Source organism: Lates calcarifer, linkage group LG1 (genome assembly GCF_001640805.2).
Source record: "Lates calcarifer isolate ASB-BC8 linkage group LG1, TLL_Latcal_v3, whole genome shotgun sequence".
NCBI lineage: Eukaryota > Metazoa > Chordata > Actinopteri > Centropomidae > Lates > Lates calcarifer.
The window spans coordinates 19516093-19534536 of record NC_066833.1 but is presented as its reverse complement, the minus strand read 5'-3'; the positions used below and the strand labels follow the sequence as shown (position 1 = coordinate 19534536).

At 40.3% G+C, this 18444-nt stretch overlaps 1 long non-coding RNA gene across 1 annotated transcript in view; it reads right to left on the bottom strand.

Annotated features, from left to right (window-relative positions):
• The window catches only part of LOC108901098 (uncharacterized), a 73221-nt gene that overhangs the window by 49463 nt on the left and 5314 nt on the right, over positions 1–18444 (bottom strand). The window contains exons 3-4 of the long non-coding RNA XR_007813604.1: positions 994–1032; positions 596–736 (exon numbers count right to left, since the gene is read on the bottom strand). This is a non-coding gene — a long non-coding RNA (uncharacterized LOC108901098). The remainder of the gene's footprint in view (positions 1–595; positions 737–993; positions 1033–18444) is intronic.

Sequence of the window (18444 nt, the reverse complement as noted above, 5' to 3'; positions counted from 1 at the left end):
CCTTGGCGGGATGATTAATGAAGCCAGGATACTGGGTGGACCCAGCCCACCTCCACTCAGACCCAGGGGCCGAGCCCCGCATATGAAATTGGCCTATGCTGCTCATCTCCCTGGGAGAAAGCCACTGATGATCCTCCCGACACCACTCTCTACCTTCAGTCACCAAACAGTACTCCAAAGCCATGCCAGATCCAGGCTTAGGAGATCTCTCTCCTCACACTGTGTGGCTATAAGGGAGGGCTGCGTGGTAACTGCAGCCATACACCTGCTCTCTTGTCAAGCACATTTCACTCAAGCCATATTGTGTTTTATTTTTTCCCAGCAACTTTTCTGCCTTACTCTGCAAGTGTAATTTTTACAGCAGCTTTATATAACATTTTTGTGTTTAAAAATATGTGTATATGTTTTTTTCTTAGAAGAATATCACTTTTTCATAATGTGAACCCTCCATTGTTTTTCAGACACAGGAGACTTTTGACATACTTAGAAAAAAATGCACTGTCATCTGTATAAAATTACATTAGAGAGTATCACTGTCAATGTCATATTACATGGCAAGTCTTATGTATTTTTCTATATAAAACTAGAAACTTACCTTTTAATAACCATGAATCCTTTAGTGCTTTACATTACTGCAGCAGCAGTGTTGAGGCTCTCCCTCAACCCCTTAGTCTTGATGGATGGGCCTGTGAAAGCCTCTCAGGATGCTGGTAATCGGATAACAGCAAACCAAATTCTTGACCAAGAAGAAAAAAAAAGGCAGCGGCATGCAGCTCATGAATGAATGTAGACGAAGGGGGAAGCAAGTAATTCAAAAAAGTGAGGAACATCTTTAATCATTCTGTGTCGATGATTAGTCATAGACAATGTCGCTTTGTTAAAAGTGTGCTGTAATTAATAACTGGAGCAGGACAGAACAATTGAGGGAGCGAGTGTCATGTGTTGCACAATACTAGAGAGGTGATTTCTAAATAGTGTAAATTAGGTGTTTACCTTTTGTGATCTAGCCTGTGACACTGCAGCCTCTTTTTCCTTGAGAACAAGACCAAAGAGAATGATTAATTGCAAGCTCACGGGTTTTATAGCTTCAAGAGTAAATCAACTTCTAAGAAGTGCTAACTTGCTAAAATATAAACTAATTTTAGGCCCCAGATATTAAAATATAATCCATCTTCTTCCTCCACAGGGAAAGCTAATTAGAAAATGTGACTGGCATAAGAGAGGAGAGGTGGAGGAATGGTGGGATTAGGCTCGGGAACAGAAAATCACACCCTCTTGCTAAATCTTGGGATTTCTGTACACTTCAAGTCACCTACTTCCCAATGTGCCTCACCATTTGTCACACTGCCAAAACAAAAGCTTAAAAAATATTTTATTCTATAAATAGCAAATAAAGTTAATTGTTCAATAAATACATAAACTGACATGTGATGAAGCATTTTAATTTTTTTCCCAGAATTACAAATATTTATGCTTTTTCTCTCTGTGGGTTTTTATTTGAGCATCTACCTGGTGCACTTTCTCTTTAATGGAATAGCCAATAAACAACAGTTGCCCAAGGCAAAGAGGCTACCTGACTGAGGCACAACTGGCACTTGTGTTCTCTTGTATTCCTCTTGTGTTCCTCATATGTATTGACCTTATGCAGGGGAACATTCACAGCCAATTGTACAATGCAATTTAAAAGTGAAAGGATCACAGCTGTTCTAAAAAGGGGAATAGTTGATTTGCACAATCACATAAACCATAATAAACCTGTAGATATATTGTAATAATTACATTTACATAAAAGCCTAATTCGCTGATTTTGCTAATTAAATTTTAAAGTCAACTCGAACACTTCTCACACAGATATTTTGAATGTGATTGGGTGTGTTTCGTGTGTAAATCAGTGGAAAAATAAGCAATATGAGAGTATAGTGCATGCAACATGACACAGTAGCGGTGTGCAACAGAGCTGAGTAGCTCCAGCCAGCCGAGCTCTCTCGAGTCCCAGAAGACAATCCCCTGAGAGAAGAAATGCTCTGAGTGGTGACAGCTTAAAGGCAATAAGCCAATAATAAAGACCAGCAAAGTGGCCATGGGAGAGAGTTCTATTCCTGCTACTTTCAAAACAACAAAGCAAACAAGTGTCACCCAAGAGTCTGCCACCAGGTGTGCAAAGTTAAAGTGACTTTCCTCTATTCTTTAATTGAAATTGTAAAATTAAATGCTTGTGTTTTTTTTTTTTTCTGGACAGTGGCAGATTGACAATTTATTTTCAGCAGACCTGTTCTATTAACCCTTTCAGCGTAGGAAATAACTTCATAATATATTTACAGAGGCGCAAAGTATTTTAGAGCTATAATTCCTGTCCAATTGCTTGCCTTGCTATTTTGAGTGCCTATTTTGCTGCATCAAATGCACTGAAATGCCTTCTTACTGCCCGTAACTACCCAGAAACACTCGAACAAGAAAATCTTCTTGGTGCAAAGTGCACTTAACCCTAGCCTAAAGTTAATTTCATATTGTCTGGACATGATACAGGAGATGCTGATAAATTTATCTAAAAGCGGGGTTTTTCAAACGACAAAACAATTGCTTTATTAAAAATTACAGAAATTGCTCTGTGATAGGGCAAAATACTTGCAAATGAAGGAAAAAGAAAATATAACGGTGAAAAAGCTGTAAAGACTTCCCACACCGAGTGAAAACTGCGCCAAGAGACAAAGCACTAATTGGATGCTAAGCAGCACATCCTACATGACATGAGAAAAGTGCATTCAATGCATTGTGGCCCAGTTCCCTCAACCTATCACACCAAACTTTGTCTTTTCATTTGTCCCCTATGTAATCAACTTTTCTGGTGGTACTTTAGTGGTCAACTCTAACGTTATTCCTACACTTCATTGCAGATTTATCCTGTGAGGTTGACAAATTTCCGGGCTAGTTTGGAAAGAAGAGTGCTGCAGGGGAAGGCAGTGGCCAGTCTGCAATGGGGGGCCAACCAGTAGAAAACTCATTTGGAATTCAGCACTGCAACATTGCCATCTTTTGGCCAGACTGTATACTCTGAAGTCCCAGGGACACTCCATCTCCAAAACCATACTGAGGTCCTTAAGCAGCTTGACACAAAGGTATGTAATGAAATTATTCTTTTCTTACACAGGAAGGAGGCATTATATCTATATTTATTAATACATTTGTTTGATGTGTTTGTTTCTGTATGTTGCATAAGTAAATCCTAATCATGTATATTCTTTTAAAACTGCAGGAATATTGACATCAGTATTATACAACACTGTCATCCCTTATAAATGTCTATTTCATTTTATTTATGATATTAAGACAATACAGTCTTGATATCACCTATGAATAAAAATAATGTAGCCTGACGCCAGGATACAACAACAGTCACCTTCCCAAAACTAATTGGAGAATATGTTCAGTGATATTTGAAAACTGTTACTCAAATGTTACATTGACAGAATTCCATGTGATGGCTTGCAAAAACAAATGGACACAGTTTTGTTTTTAATCTATCATCTACTCTTCTTCCGGGGGTAAATTTACAAACTTGTAGTGAACAGGAAAGCTTGAGTGGCTATACTTGTCCTCTACCTGAACAAATATTTGTCTGAAGCGCCCGTGCTGTCCTGTTTTCCCACGGTGGTGTATGGGACATCACGGATAAGGGAGAGGATGGGCTCTGACAGAGAGTGACAATTCATCCCTTCATCCCCCCTAACTGACATGTCACATTCTCTGATGACTTTATTGTGCTCCCTGTCACTGCACTTAATCTGTGTGTCAGTCAAGCCGGAGCAGCCCACACCACCACCTCCAGACAGCAAAGCTAATACCCACCCTTTTAATGACATTAGATTTGGAGTAATGCCATTCAGTATAGCACTGATATTATCTTCTATTTGCATCATTCAGCCAGTGACACAGCCAGAGCTCGGCCGATAGAGAGCTGGTCATTTCCCCATCCATTTCCACTCGGATGACAGATGTCAAGATGGAAACTGGCTATTATTTACTGTAGCCGTGTTTTTATCACAGACAGACATGATGTCTCACTTTACACCAGACTGTCAGCCAGTGCATCAAGTCTTTTTTTGGAGTAGAGCGGTACAAAAGTATACAATCATTTTGATAGTTGTTTTGATGTTTTTTTTATTATTAAAATGAATTACTTTGTTATGTTGGCCCTAACTGTCAGGAGGAAAATTAATAGCACTGATTGCCCAGTTCAAGAACAGTATGATGTGAATCTTACACATTAATGAATTTTGGGAGTAACAAAGACCTTCCTGTGACAAAGACACCAAATCTAACAAGTCATCATCATCACACACACAACATGCCACTCTATTTGTCAGTCTCTTTATCTTGATAATGTCTTTTGTATTCTGGGCAAAAGTTTACCTGCTTAGGCATGCCAAATACCGCTCAGGAAAATTGTCCTCCTCTCAATAAGTATCTGTACTATCCTCTTCAGGTGCTATGATGACATTGTAATGAACATGCCACAAATGATTTTGAGTGATTCAAATTCCCTCTGCAGTGCGTTTGGTCCTCCTGTCACTGAGAATGAGTAAGCAGCACTACCAGCCTATCAGCATTAGAGGTAACAAAATCTTTTCTTTTTTTTTCTTTTACTGACAGTGCATTTTCTCTCCCATCAGAGCTCCCAGTGCCTAATTAAATGTATTTAGCATCATAAATATTCCAGGGGGACAGGTTGACACAATGAATTAATGTCTCGCCTCAATACCAGAGCCTCTCTATTGGCTGTGGAGAGAAAGTTAGCCCCAACGCCAGGTAAATGCTGCTGCTTGCATGTCTTGTTATAATTCAGTAGTGTATTTGTTTTCTAATACTGTGGAACTGAACATACATTGATTCTGATTAAGTTATGAGACTCCGCTGGTGAAGAAGAACTACTTCAGGAGTAACTGCAAGGGACAGCAATTGATTTTCAATTTTAGGCGATTAAATATTTTGTGATGTTGTAGCGATCCCAGCTTTCAGCTTTTTCTATACTATTCCTTCTTTCTTTGACTTGCTTTATAGTCCGAGCATTGTTTAAAGGAAAACACTTAACACATTTGGAAAATATGCTTATTCTCATTCTTACCAAGAGTTAGATGGGAAGACAAATACCACTTTCAGCGCTACAGTAAATATGAAGCTACAGCGAGCAGTCAGTTACCACGCTTAGCCTGGCTTAACCTTAGAGCTAGCCTGGCTCAGCCACACTTTTAAAGCTCTGTAATTAACAAGTTATGTCATTTGTTTAAGCCCCTTCCCAAAAAAAAAAAAAAACCAGTAACCAGTGGAGGCTCAAAGAAGTTACCGTGCTTGGCCCAGAAGTATTTGGGCATATAATCCCCCTAACACTGAAACATGATGTTTTTTGCACTTTGGTTAAGCCAGAGCCAGGCTAACTTTTCCCCAGTTTTCTGTTTTTGTGCTAATTTAAGGGAATAGTCTACTGCCAGAAGCCCCATACAGATGTGAAAGTAGTACTGATCTTATCATTTCCAGTCCATGCTAACAAAGCGTACATAACTGTCTAAACATGGAAAATGATGGTATGACTATAGATACTGGATAGGTATTACAGAGAGGAATATTTTCTATGTGACTGATAATTTTATTCAAGCAACAAAAAAAAAATCTTGTGCTATACCCTACCCTGTATGGCTTACAGTTTCATGGAGAGGAAAGTGAATTGCCCTGGCAGGCTGCTGTGCCAGGCTGCACCAGCCATAAGCCGATCACCGCTGCTAGCTTGGGGTATTTCTGGTATTTCTGTGGTACAGCTCCCTTCACCTTGCTGGTATATTCACCAGTGCCCTCTGCCTAACAATGCCCTCCACAAGCCCCTTAGGAAGACAGTAGGGAATTTTGGATGACTTCCTTGGGGTTTTAAGCCCTTCCCAAGTCTTCACACTTGAAGATGGAAACATTTCACAGCTTATTTGATGCGCTTTTCTTCTTTTCTTTTCTTTTCTTTTTTTTTCCTTCACTTGCATGAAAAGCAAAAAAAAAAAAAAAAAAAAAAAAGGGGGGGGGGGGGGGGGTCCTAGTCTGTTAACCCACCACCAGAACAAATAGGTACATCTGCCACACTGTGCTGACGGAGTTGGAGAGGATAGAATTGCATGTTATTATGTTCATTTTAAATCTCGATATTTTTTCCTAATTTTCTCACATTTTCTCTTGCCTATGAAAATCCAGACATCACTTTTCTCTCCTCAACACATGTAATTGCAATTTGCAGGAGCTAAACTAATTTTACGACACAAGAACACCTGTATTCATCTCCATATTAATAGAAAACAGGAAATATAAATCCCAATTTTCCAGCAGCCAGTGTCAGTGAAGATGTTCCTTGAGGGAGAAGGCTGTCTCCTCTCCATTAAAATATTGGTGCTCTCCCCCGGCTTTCTCTCTAGAGCGTCCCTTTTGAGCCGAAATCAGATATCATAATTATGAATGGCACCCAATCTACATCACTGAGCTTGACACCTCTAATATCCATATATGCCAATGTACATTTAAGTTTCCACTGTTAAGGTGTTCTCTGTGTTGAGTTATAGTACTATGTGGCGCCGCTCTAGAATACAGGCCCCTGTGAGTCTCATTTAGCTGTGGAAAAGGGAGGTTTGACTGATAGGCTCATTTGGATCAAGCACAAGCTCACCGTGCCTTAGAAAAGAAGAGAACAAACTTTTACACGACTCTTGGAGCCATTCTCCCACAGTCAACCTCAGCTATAAATGGAGGAAAAAAAAAAACTGGTCCCCATTATAAATCAACACATCATCTTTTAACATATTAATGCTAGGGGGCATTTTGTGTTGTCCACCTCAACATATCCATCAATTTTATGTTTTTAATATCTAATGAGCATTACATTTAAAAATTTAACCATTAATGAGTGTGAGCCTCACTCGGGGCTGTATCAGCATTCTTGCATCCCTCTGTGTGTATGTCATTACACTATAGACAGAAAAGCACAGGAGCCATTGTCAGGTCAGGTTCTACAAAGCTATGGCTGATGTAGGTGGTCTACGTTGCCTCATTAGTAACAACATGAGCAGTGGTCTAATGAACTTAAGACAATGCTAATTAATGGAGGAGAACAAAGGCTTAACATTTTTAGAAAGTGTGAAGCACTGAGTCTGCTTGTATGACAGTGTTTAAGCCACCTTAATCCGCTTGTGATGCGGCGCGTGGTGCCTTGACCGCACAGCACCGTGGCAGGTCAGAGGGAGCAGCTCCATACCTCAGCTGATATAGTCACCTGTGACAATCCTTTATGGGCTGATAAAGTAAGGGAAGTCTCTCAAGGAACAGCGCACTGACTTGGCGGAGGGTCTCCCCTGAGAGCAGGTGTCAGGGTTGTCTATCAGAAGGCTGAAAGGAGAAAAGGGACGTGTTACTGGGCTCTATTGTATCCCGGTTGTCATTGACTGATCGGGTCCATTTAGCTGGCTTTCACAGTGAATGAAACCACCTGAATAGATGAAAGCGAGACAGCCTTCCCGACAAACAAGGAGCCCTGGAATATTCATGGAGGATCTGTGAGGAAAAGATTAATGTATTAGAAATTAAAATGGGGCCCGGACGTATGATCTTGCTCTAACACTTGGCCAGACCTGTGTCACCCGCCGCTAGCGCCTGAAGTCGGCACATGCCGCTGCCAAGGTGGAGAGGAATCATTAAGCACCCTGCCATTGTGTGAGCAGAATAATCAAACTTCACCCCCCCATTCTTTCCCGCAGCACTGACAATGAATAATTCTGGAGCCATTTGCAATGTTAACGGCACCTATCTGGGCCATCCATGCCTTTATGATAAGAGCTCCAAATATGCATTTCAACAGTCTGAACAGAAGCTGCTTCACCGGCATTTCAAAGGACACCTGTCAGTCATCTGAAAGAGCTGTCAGTCTCTGTCACGCAACGGTGCCAGTGAAATGGCCCAAAAGATAATCTTTACTCTCTCTCTTTCTCTCTCCCCACCTCTCTCTTTCAGATCAGAGCAGTTACATTTGCAATAGAGTGACAAGTGATTTACACTGGAAAATGGATTGTGTTTAAACTGAAAAAAGGGGGTTATTCTTTTAGGCTGCGTTATTCTTTGCTGGTGTACAGCTGTATCAAATATGCTATCATAAATGTGATCTGGGCTACACTGAATGTCATTATGTGTGATACCATGAGCACTAGACAGGCTACTGAGCTCAAAGGTGACTTTGATAATTCCTATCTCGCTAAACAGAGCTCTGTGTCTACGAGGAGTAGGAGCCGAGATGGGTGGGATCAAACAGGTTTGTGTTTCCAAAAAGTTTGACCTTCTCTTGTTTTTAACTGGAATGTGTCTTCAAATAGAGATCACTGCTGTGTGGTTTATCTACCATGTGGGACAACAGTGCCCAGCTATCTTTCAGCTATCTTTTTACTTAATAAAATTTCTCTTTCCCTGCCTCACGGAATGGATGTACTTGAATTATTTTTTTAAAACCTAACTCCATAAACCAAATTACTTCAGACTGTATTTGTACGTCCACTTTTTTGGCGAGTAGTCAAGTAAAGCCCACTGCCCCTCCACATGTAGGCCAGTAATTTGTTAAGCACGACTAACTCGTGTGCCACCAGCTGTTGGTGATATTTACAGCTGAGTGCAGAGGATGTGTTTGGACCAGGGCTTGCAGGGCCAGGGCAGCACTAGGCCCAGTCCCACTCCCCTTATGGCCACTCTATGGGTGAGGACAGCCAGCACTCACTGCACAGACCGCAATACCATCACAATACAAAGGTGCACAGACCGACACCAAACAAAATTTTATATACCCTGGACAGCTTGCTGGCTCAGCAGAGTAAAGAGTAAGCCATGTGCTTGTGAGTATGAATCTGGAGAATGACCTTTATGACAAGTCATCCTCTCCAAAATCTCCTCTGTCACTCTCCAAAATGTACAATCCAGTAAAGGAGAAGAGACCCTTAGTGTGGCTAGCCCAGTTGTTTCCCTGCAGTGCACCACTCTTCCAATCATGAAGAGATCACAGCTAAGTTATGGAACATTATTTCATGCATACCAGACTTCAGTAGCACATTTCGATCACTGAAGTCCGCTACAACTGCCTGAAACTGTCTTCAGTGTGCTCCTGGGAACTCTGCCAAAAGCCAGAGTCACTTTAGTTCATCCAGCACAAGCCAATACAAAGCTCTGTGGAAACCCTTATGCTTACCCATCCAAAATTCTTTGTTGTTTTCCAGCGAGTCAGGCCATTTTCACACAGAACAAACAGCAATTTGACGAGCAATTTGAATTTTGGGCCCTCCTCTTTGTCACATAGTTTCCACACCATGTCCGCTCCTCCAACAATCTCTTCATTGTGGCTCAGGGAGGACATGGTTCAAGAAGTGAGTCACTCGATGAATGTTCACTTTCATTTCAGAGTGCAGTAGGCTGGCATAATCCCTGATACTGAACCCTGACTCACCAGGTCTTTTTTAGATGCGTTCTGTCCTTCTTCCATTGTGAAAAAGGACTTGCACTCACACATTTGACTAGATAAAGTTCAACTACACACTCACTGATGAAATTACATGTGTCAGAAAGACAACAAGGCTGTTGTGAACAAAAACATTACAAGGAAACCCACTGAAGACAAATGAGTGCACGTTCAAATAATTCACAAGTGAATAAAATGTTATGAGTTAATCAAATGAAGTGAATAGAAGAACAAAAGCAAGTAGTAATCTTGTCTGCAGTTTTTTTTCCCCCATTTTGAAATCCTCACACAAATGAATGTCAATAGATGTGCTTGTACAACAGCTTTCTTACAAATTATTCAGTGACTACAATTTTGCAGTTGAAAAAGTCACACACAGAAAGCCATTTACCTGAGTCACAAATGAGTATGTAATTGAGTCCTTAGGGAAAATAACTCAGCTTAACTACTGGAAATAATGTGTAAATTCAATACATTTCCTAATGAGCTCATTTGAGTTTGCAGCAATTATATTAGCTAGTCTAGGTGGAGATAGGATTGTGCAGCTGAGTTGAGGTGAATAAAACCACAGCTCCCTTGTATTCATTAAAATTAGCATATGGACCTGTCAACACTTCTCAGAGGCGCGTTGTAACAATGCCATTTAGCCCTGCATCAAGCAATGCCAATGGAATGAATGCATGTGGTGGGTAAATGCCTCCCCACCCCCTAGCGACAGGGGTGGAATAGGACTGGCAATGCTGGCTCTGACGCACAAAAGAGGCTGCGTTTTAACAGCCAGGCCCTGGCCTCTGACCAGGGGCCATCCACATCAACACTGCTTACACTCCACCATACCTCCCAGCTACTGGCCCAGCCAACCAGCTCTATACACACACTGAGACAGACAGGGAGAGGGACGAGGCAGGAGAAATGAAGACCGCCGATGTGTAAGCATGTGTGTGTGTGTGTGTGTGTGTGTGTGTGTGCACTAAGGTGGGTAGATAGCAGTAGTGAAAGCAGAAAAGAGGAGATAAAAATTAAAGATAGGTCACCCTCTGCAAAGTGAGCCTTTGTATCTTCCTTTTAGCAGCTGTCAGCATTGATCTTCCTCCACAAGGTGCTTTTGTTTATCTAAACAACAACACTAAAACTAACACTAAAAAAATCATTATATCCAACAAATACCCAGAGTATATCTCTGGAAAAACTTTATATATAAATATTCTTATCAAAAGGTGCCAGGAATGAGAGGCCCATGGAAAAAAAGAGCTCCTTTATTGTTGTTTGTCATCGTTACGCTGAAGCTGCCAGTGAGACAAGGTATTGTTGCTCAGTGGAGCACACAAGGCCCTAGTTGCATTGTTGTGCCAGGATTTTAAAACAGGCGCGAGTTATCAATAGACCACAGACTATTCGACTCACTCAGCTGTGCCTCTCGATACACTTCAGAACATCGCACGCCGAACAGTCAGCCATGATCTCACACAATTGGCCTGCTTTACTGACAGACACTTTGTTTCCGGATGGATCCAGGTCTATGTCTAATGGATAGACAGTGCCATCATTCCAAAGCTCTCAGCTTCTCCATTCAGATCATATACATTATCATTATACTGACAACACTATTTCAATTAATGAAATCTCATTAGGCATTTTGGATATTAGTAGCTACACTGTATTAAGACATAATTAACCTTGTGATTTGCTTGTGACAACAGGAATGGAGACAGTGAATTCAGCCCCATGAAAAAAGACACAGGAATAAAAGACAGGCTAAGGAGAAGACAAGGCCTCAGCTGTGCACTGCACTGATCTACACACTGTGATTACCTGGAGCAGAAAACCGAATGTAAAGGCCTTGGGCTGGCTTTGATATTTCCATCGTTCGTTTGTCTGCTATGACCTGGACTACATCTAACAGACCTAGACTGGAGGTCAGTAGGAATCAAGGGAGAGGAGAGGAGAGGAGGAGAGGAGAAATGAAAATTAATGAAGGAGCACAGTTGAAAATTTCCACTTCCTGTTTTACCCCAGATGCTGAGGCCAAGCACATATAGGATTTTGCTCACTCACTCGTACGCTCTCTGTCTCACTCTCTCTCGTTCTTATACACACACAATCTTTTTCTCTCTCCCTCTCTAACTCATAGATACTCACACACCAACACTCATTATAGTTACCTTTGGTCCAGTACTGGGTGCCATTACCACTCCCACCCCAGCACTAATAGAACTGGGACCAACTTTATTCTGTCAGGGTGCTTATTAAAGGATTACATATTCACACTTCTGTAGAACAGACCCTTAATGAGGATAAAGAGAGATTCGTACACTTTGTCCTCACTTTATGACAAACTATAGGCAATAAGGTGTGGATGAAATAAATAGTCACCCTCCTCAAGACACAATGTACTGTTGGATAACGGCAGACACAAATGAGAAGAAGAATACTGGATTTTAAATATAGTCTGGTATACATATAGTATGCATTCTCTCTTTTGTCTTGGTCGGCATGCCTTATAATGGCACATGAATGTTAAGAACAGTACCTATGGACTGGCCGATGAAAGAGGACTGAAGTTGTCTTCCAATTATCAAGGTATCACACTGCTAGAACTATTAGAACACCCTGACATGTGGTAGCCTAAGAGGAGAGAAGATGTTATTAAGGACAAGACTAAAAGAATTAACTAATCTGAAGGAAGTCTGTAGTTAAGTAGGTACAAAGGTTAAAAAGTTATCTTCGCAACTGACTCTTCTTAAACAGTTAAAATTAGTGATGTGCGCCATTGGTCGATTAAATTATTAAACATTGCTAACCTCACTAGTCTGAAATACTAGTCAGTTAAATTAACTATCCATATTTTGTTACAGTATAATGCTGGTTGCATCTAAAATGTTACACAGCCACCCACCACTAGCCCCCTTCTCCTTGCGCTAATACCTGAATATTGTAAACCAGCAAGGTGGAGAGTGGGACAGATGACATCTCATAAAACCAGCTACTGTACGTAGGCTGTGTCAGAATAAACTGGCATATAACCACTCGACTGGAGCAATGAATGACCACATTCAGCACAGGCATGTGGATGTTAACCTGCAAAGAAGAAATCTACTGGCGGTAGCAGTGCTAAAGTTAGCCACACTTGGCCTTTTAGGCGATTAGTCTAAATTACTTAATTAACATGGAAATTTATAGTTTGCTGCTGAAGTTACAGAGTAACACAAAGTACTGTAAGAAAAAGGTTTCAAGAATAGAAAAGCTTGATAAGGTGGCTAAATCCAAAAACAGCCAAAAAAATAAATAATATCTCAAATCATTCTGATGATCAGTTTTTCATTTTTCAAGCAAAAATTCGAAATTTCGAACCTCTCAATTGTGAGGGTTTTCCTTACATGTTTGATGGACTGTCAGAAAAATCAAACAATTTGATGACATCACTTGGAGCACTTGGAAATTGTAATGGGCTTTTTAACAACTTTTTATATGATAGAAAATTTTCTGTTTTCTCTTCACAAAGGAGGCTCATGCTCATGTGGCGTATTACTGAAACCAAATGTTATCAGGAAATCTGTCAGATGTCAAATGCAACAGTGCAAACTTTACTTTTTTCAGCCCTTATTTGACAGCTAATTATGTAGCGTTCATTACGCAAAAAACTCAAAAAAAAAAAAAAACTGTGAATGTTAGTTGACAGCAAAAACAAGCACAGGTACAGTATTTCACATTCAGTTATTCAATGTATCTAAATATTGTGCAAAACTGGGAGGGTCTGTAAAATACTGCATTTATATTTCTGTATGACTCCTTCATGCCAGGTCGTTACATCCCACTGAGGTGTGAAAATGACATAAAAACTGGTAACAAAAGTTGCAGAGAGGTTTATAATGACTGTAATTAACTTATCAAACATTATGAATTTGGCAGAATTAATTCACTATGTAGGGGTGGTAGCCAAAATGAAGATCGATTACTGTTTTCAAGACATTGGTATCTTGATTCAGACTATAAGATAGCCACACAGGTGGTTAACTAGAGCTGTTCATCTTATATTTGCGTGGTCAATGGAACAGATGCAGATAAATTAGTAGAAGTAAATTAGCAGAAATAGAGTGTAATCTTGCATTTTTAACAGACATTTAAACTCTATATGACAAAAAAGTTAGTTGGTGGATCAAGTCCAGCTACTGCATGGGGATTTAACTGCATTTTAAATCTGCCATAGCTTTCAATGACAGCTCACAACCGTTTCTCAAAACATGTTTTTGTGTGTAGAGTAATACACCCGAGCTCAAATTTCTCTCGTCCCTTCAAGCGCAAAATACAAAAGGCCTAGGCTGCCACTACCTGATTCAATCAAGTGTGTTACATTGTATACCCATGGGCAACAAGGCGACTTGTATTTTAATTAATAATGTAATACCCTGGTCTCAAAGGCTTGGCCCTTGGCATTCTTGCTGCTTTTTTTGTAAATACTCTCAAGATCCCAGCAAAGATGCTGGAAGCATTTTTCTACACTCACACTCGTGCAGCTGGATTTGATACATAAGACTCTCCAGCATTTCAAGCATTGAGTACGTGAAGGGAGTCATGTTTTTTTAGCAATATGTTAAAGCTCAGGAAGCAAAGAAAGTACACTGTGGTACATGTCATAGTTGAGGTAAAGATGAGTTAGAGGAAGAAGAAGCAGAAGGATGAAGAATAGAAGAAGAAGAATTAAAAAGTACAAGAAAAGAGTAAGATGAGCAGGGGATAAAAATTATGCATCCCATGTAAGCAGAGCACATGGTGTGAATGAAAGTTAATGTTAAGGGCTATGAAGACGGAGACATTGCCGTAGGTGCTATGTTGTAAGGAATAACAAGCACAGTGAAGGGTAAACGCACGCTTCTTTGGAGATCCTGGACCGGAAAGAAGCCTGAGGGAGCTCAAGGGCTTATGGGATACGGGCTGTGTTCAACCTTTCTCTGCAGCCACACACACCAGAACAACAGGGAATGATGGCACTATTACAGTATGCAATGAGAAGTACTGACTCATTTGTTCACATAGAAATGCTAACTAAACATGTAAAAGTAAATGACGACTGACTCAAATTAAGTCATGGAAAACATCGTAAATGACAGATGCACTGCAGTCACTTGTGTTATGTGTTTAGTCACATTGGTTAAAGCTTTCATCATGGCATTACAGATTTAATTTCAGACAACAAATCTATTTTTATATGCAGAAAAAAATCAATGATCCATCAATGATTTATATCAATATTTTAGCAGTTGCAGTGTTAAAAGGTACTCATAATTTTTAAACCACAACTGATTTAAATCAATATATAACTATAAAACACATTTCTTAGATCAAAATTAATTTTTTAATAGAACAAACATTTTAATTAGCTAACAGGAGCACAGTCACAAGTAAATCTAAAGTGATTATTCCTGCCCTGAGAGAAAGGCTGTCTCCCTGCGCTCTGTCAAAAGGTCAATTATGGCCCCAAACCGGCATGCAGTGACAGTGACCTGGAAGCGCTACTGATGACCCCACATCCAGGGGCCCAAAAGAGTTGATCATCTAACATGTAAGCTGCCCGGAGCCATGGAAATCTGACATTTGTCCTTATTCAAATGAACACAAACAATATGCATCTCATGCCTCTCTCTAACCTGTGCCAAATCTAAGGCATAGGGACCAGCAGTCTTAATGCATTGTCCTCCGATCCAAGTCCATGCCCTTCCCTACGAATACAGCCACACAGCAGTCACACACAGAGCCTGCAGTAAGAGCAGGCTGCAGAAAGGCGCCATCTTCACCAGCACCCACACTAACAGTGGTCATTATAGTTCTAGTCTACAGCACTGGGGTTGGAAAACTGAAAAAAGGCTACACAGTAAAGGAAAATTTTATGGGTTAAAAAAACTAAACTTATGTGAACTGTACAATAAGATATGATCAATTAATAATTGGTGTACATTTTCCATGTTAATGCTGTTTGTCATTGAGTAACTAGCTACTGAACAGAATGGAGCCCAATGTCTGTTGGATGTGTAAATAGGCAACTGTTTGTTTTATATACTGTTTCTGCTGCCTCAAAGTGGCAAAAATTAAAAATAAATGCCATCGTAGGTTTAAACATAAAATATCTAAATCTAAGTTAAATTCATTTTTCTTGCTGCCAGCAAATCCCAAGAAAAGACTAAAACATGTCTTAGTCTATCTCTTAATACAGACCTCCCTAACCTGTCTACCCCAGCTCTACGACTATTCACTGTTGGTGAGGATGTAAATGTGTAACTGACTCAAAATATTAGTTCATTGTTGCTTTTGGCATTTGTTGACAGTAAGAAAAGCATAGAATGTAACCAGACTTATCATTCATTTTAGTAAAATATAACAAATATCCTTATCCATACATCCATATGTAGCCTTTAATGCTGACCCAACATGAACCTGTTTACTACAGTGGAGTAAAAAGCTTTGCAAACACACCTCCATAAGAAGGTTATTGCCGTAACACCGGTATACACAGTAAATTCCCCCTGAATAGCACTTGCCTGAAGCAACACCTACCATAGTAAATGTTTATCCATGTGGACTTCCCATCTCATGCTGTTTTGTCTGTGTGTGCAGAAGGTAGCGGCCTGGCCTGGAACTGTATGACACAGAGCAAGGGCTCTCATGTCTTCAGGGCGTTCCACAGAGCATGATCATGAAAAGCAGAAACATGAAGAAAACTGCAAAAGGTTGAGCCATGGAAACGTCTTTCTTCTGCACGTCAGTTAATTTCCTCTTTTTCCCTTTGGTTCCACATCACTTTTCTATTATGTTTTGAGCACAGTGAAAACATAATACAAATCATGCTGCTGGAAAAAAAAATCTAATCATTACACCCTCAAATGAAAAAATGGATACCAGTGAAAAATGTAAGGGAATTGTTATTTTTCACATTCTAATTCCCATCACAAGGAACCGAAAAGAAACACATGCTGTATATCAGATTGGTTTGGTGCCTTTTGCCCCAAGCCACGCAGCACACACTGATATTAGTTTTAAATACAGATTGCTGGCAATAATAGAACAGAAGAGTCCATGCCTGCCACATAGGCCCAGTCTGGAGTGCCTCACATTGCCGGCTTGCCAGGACAGCTTCAATCAAAAACCTCAAATAAATGTAGTTCTTTGGGCTCTGTCAACTGTAAACAGTTATTGATCCCAACAAATGAAATTTGTTCACGTTGATCGATCAAACACATTATCTGTGTTTTCCAGTCTATTACCAGCAAGTGGAAACTCAGAAGGCATCAATAAATAGAGTTGGGTCACCCCGGGTAGATTCCTTTCAAGCTGGAAGAGCTGTAAAAACAGGCGACCAAACATAAGTACTTGTACTTAAAGGTAATGGACCTGCATCATGACTAAACGCTAAGTGCCTGCGGTGTCTAGATGTGGAAAGCACTTCTGTAGCACCTTCAAGGTCTAGAGACACTTGTGTATGTACTGTATACTTGCCCTCCTCTCTTTCTGCCCCTGCTTATACCCCCCCCCCACACACACACACACACACACCAACACGTGAAAGCCTTCCAGCTGGCACCCAACGCCTGTACTTGGCAGGTCGGGGGTAACATGAGAATTAAACCTATATCACCCCAGCTACCAGTTCTCAAATATCAGTGGAGTCCAGCACTTCACCAGGGACTGGTGAGAGGAAAGCATGTCAGTGGAACAAAAAGCTCCTTCTGGCACTTCTCCACTCAACTGTTCTGCTTACTGGTATTACAGGAGTAAAGTTTTCATGTGGAAGTAGGTACAAATGATCCTGTGAAGGAGGGATCCATCTGAATGTTGTATGACAAAGTGGTCCATCTATGCTTAGTCTAATGTGCTGTTTCATGGACAAAATCTACCTGGGCCTGAAGCAGAACAAGTATTAGGGCGACAAACACAATCAATTGAACTTCAACTATTTTGGCATCAAAGTTTTCTACTGAATTATAAGTCTCTATGACTAAGAGAAATACAGGGAGCTAGCTCTACACTGTCTTCTTCACTCCCACATACAGTTAAAAACACTCACTATTAAGGACATTTAGCTGAAACTAATACAGCCTGATGCACCAGGCCTGCAATAAATCCTATCATCATGAAGGTTATAGTGTTTTCTAGGTTTTTGAGTATTTTCCTCACAAAGTATACAACTTATTTATCTCCTTAAGCAGCTAGTATTTTAGGAAGAAAACACATAAAATAACTTGCAGCTAGCTTTTAGCATTATTATACTGGTTTAATTTCCCTGTGCAAGGTTCAGAAACCTCAGCTGAACTTGACTGAAATCATCTCCTTCTATCCTTTCACATTTCTTCAGACTAACAGGAAAGTGACAGCTTGTCCACAAACCAGGGGCAGACTCACTAGAAATAGGAATATCCACCCCTCTACAGTGATAGAGCAGCTCTGATAGCTCCTTTATTATGGAAAATTATTTTAAACAGCATAAAACGGCAGAGGCTCATTTCTTCCATGTTTCTGCCACTATCACTCCAGCTATTGATAAGATGTCTAAATTTATTGCAGAATAATTCTGCAGGAAAAGAGATAAAAGGTTGCTGAATAAAATATGAGGCGAAGGCTGTAAATTGTAGCAATGCATATCATTTCATTCAAATGTAGGACGCAATTACCATCTGCTACACTCATCAGTCCCCTCCTTTATGACTTAATTATATGTTTAATGCTATCAGATCAAGGAAAGGGCAAAACAGATGAATGAGAGAGAAAGAGAAAAGATTCCGCAACAAGACAAAAGGCAGATGAAAAGTAACATAAAAGGATGGAATTGATTTCATTCACCAGGAAATAGAAAAAGTTAATTTAGATACAATGTTCCCTCATCTCCCGTGCCTTTGTAAGATAATAAACCCAGCGTGTTGCCAATAGGTCTCATAACAGTC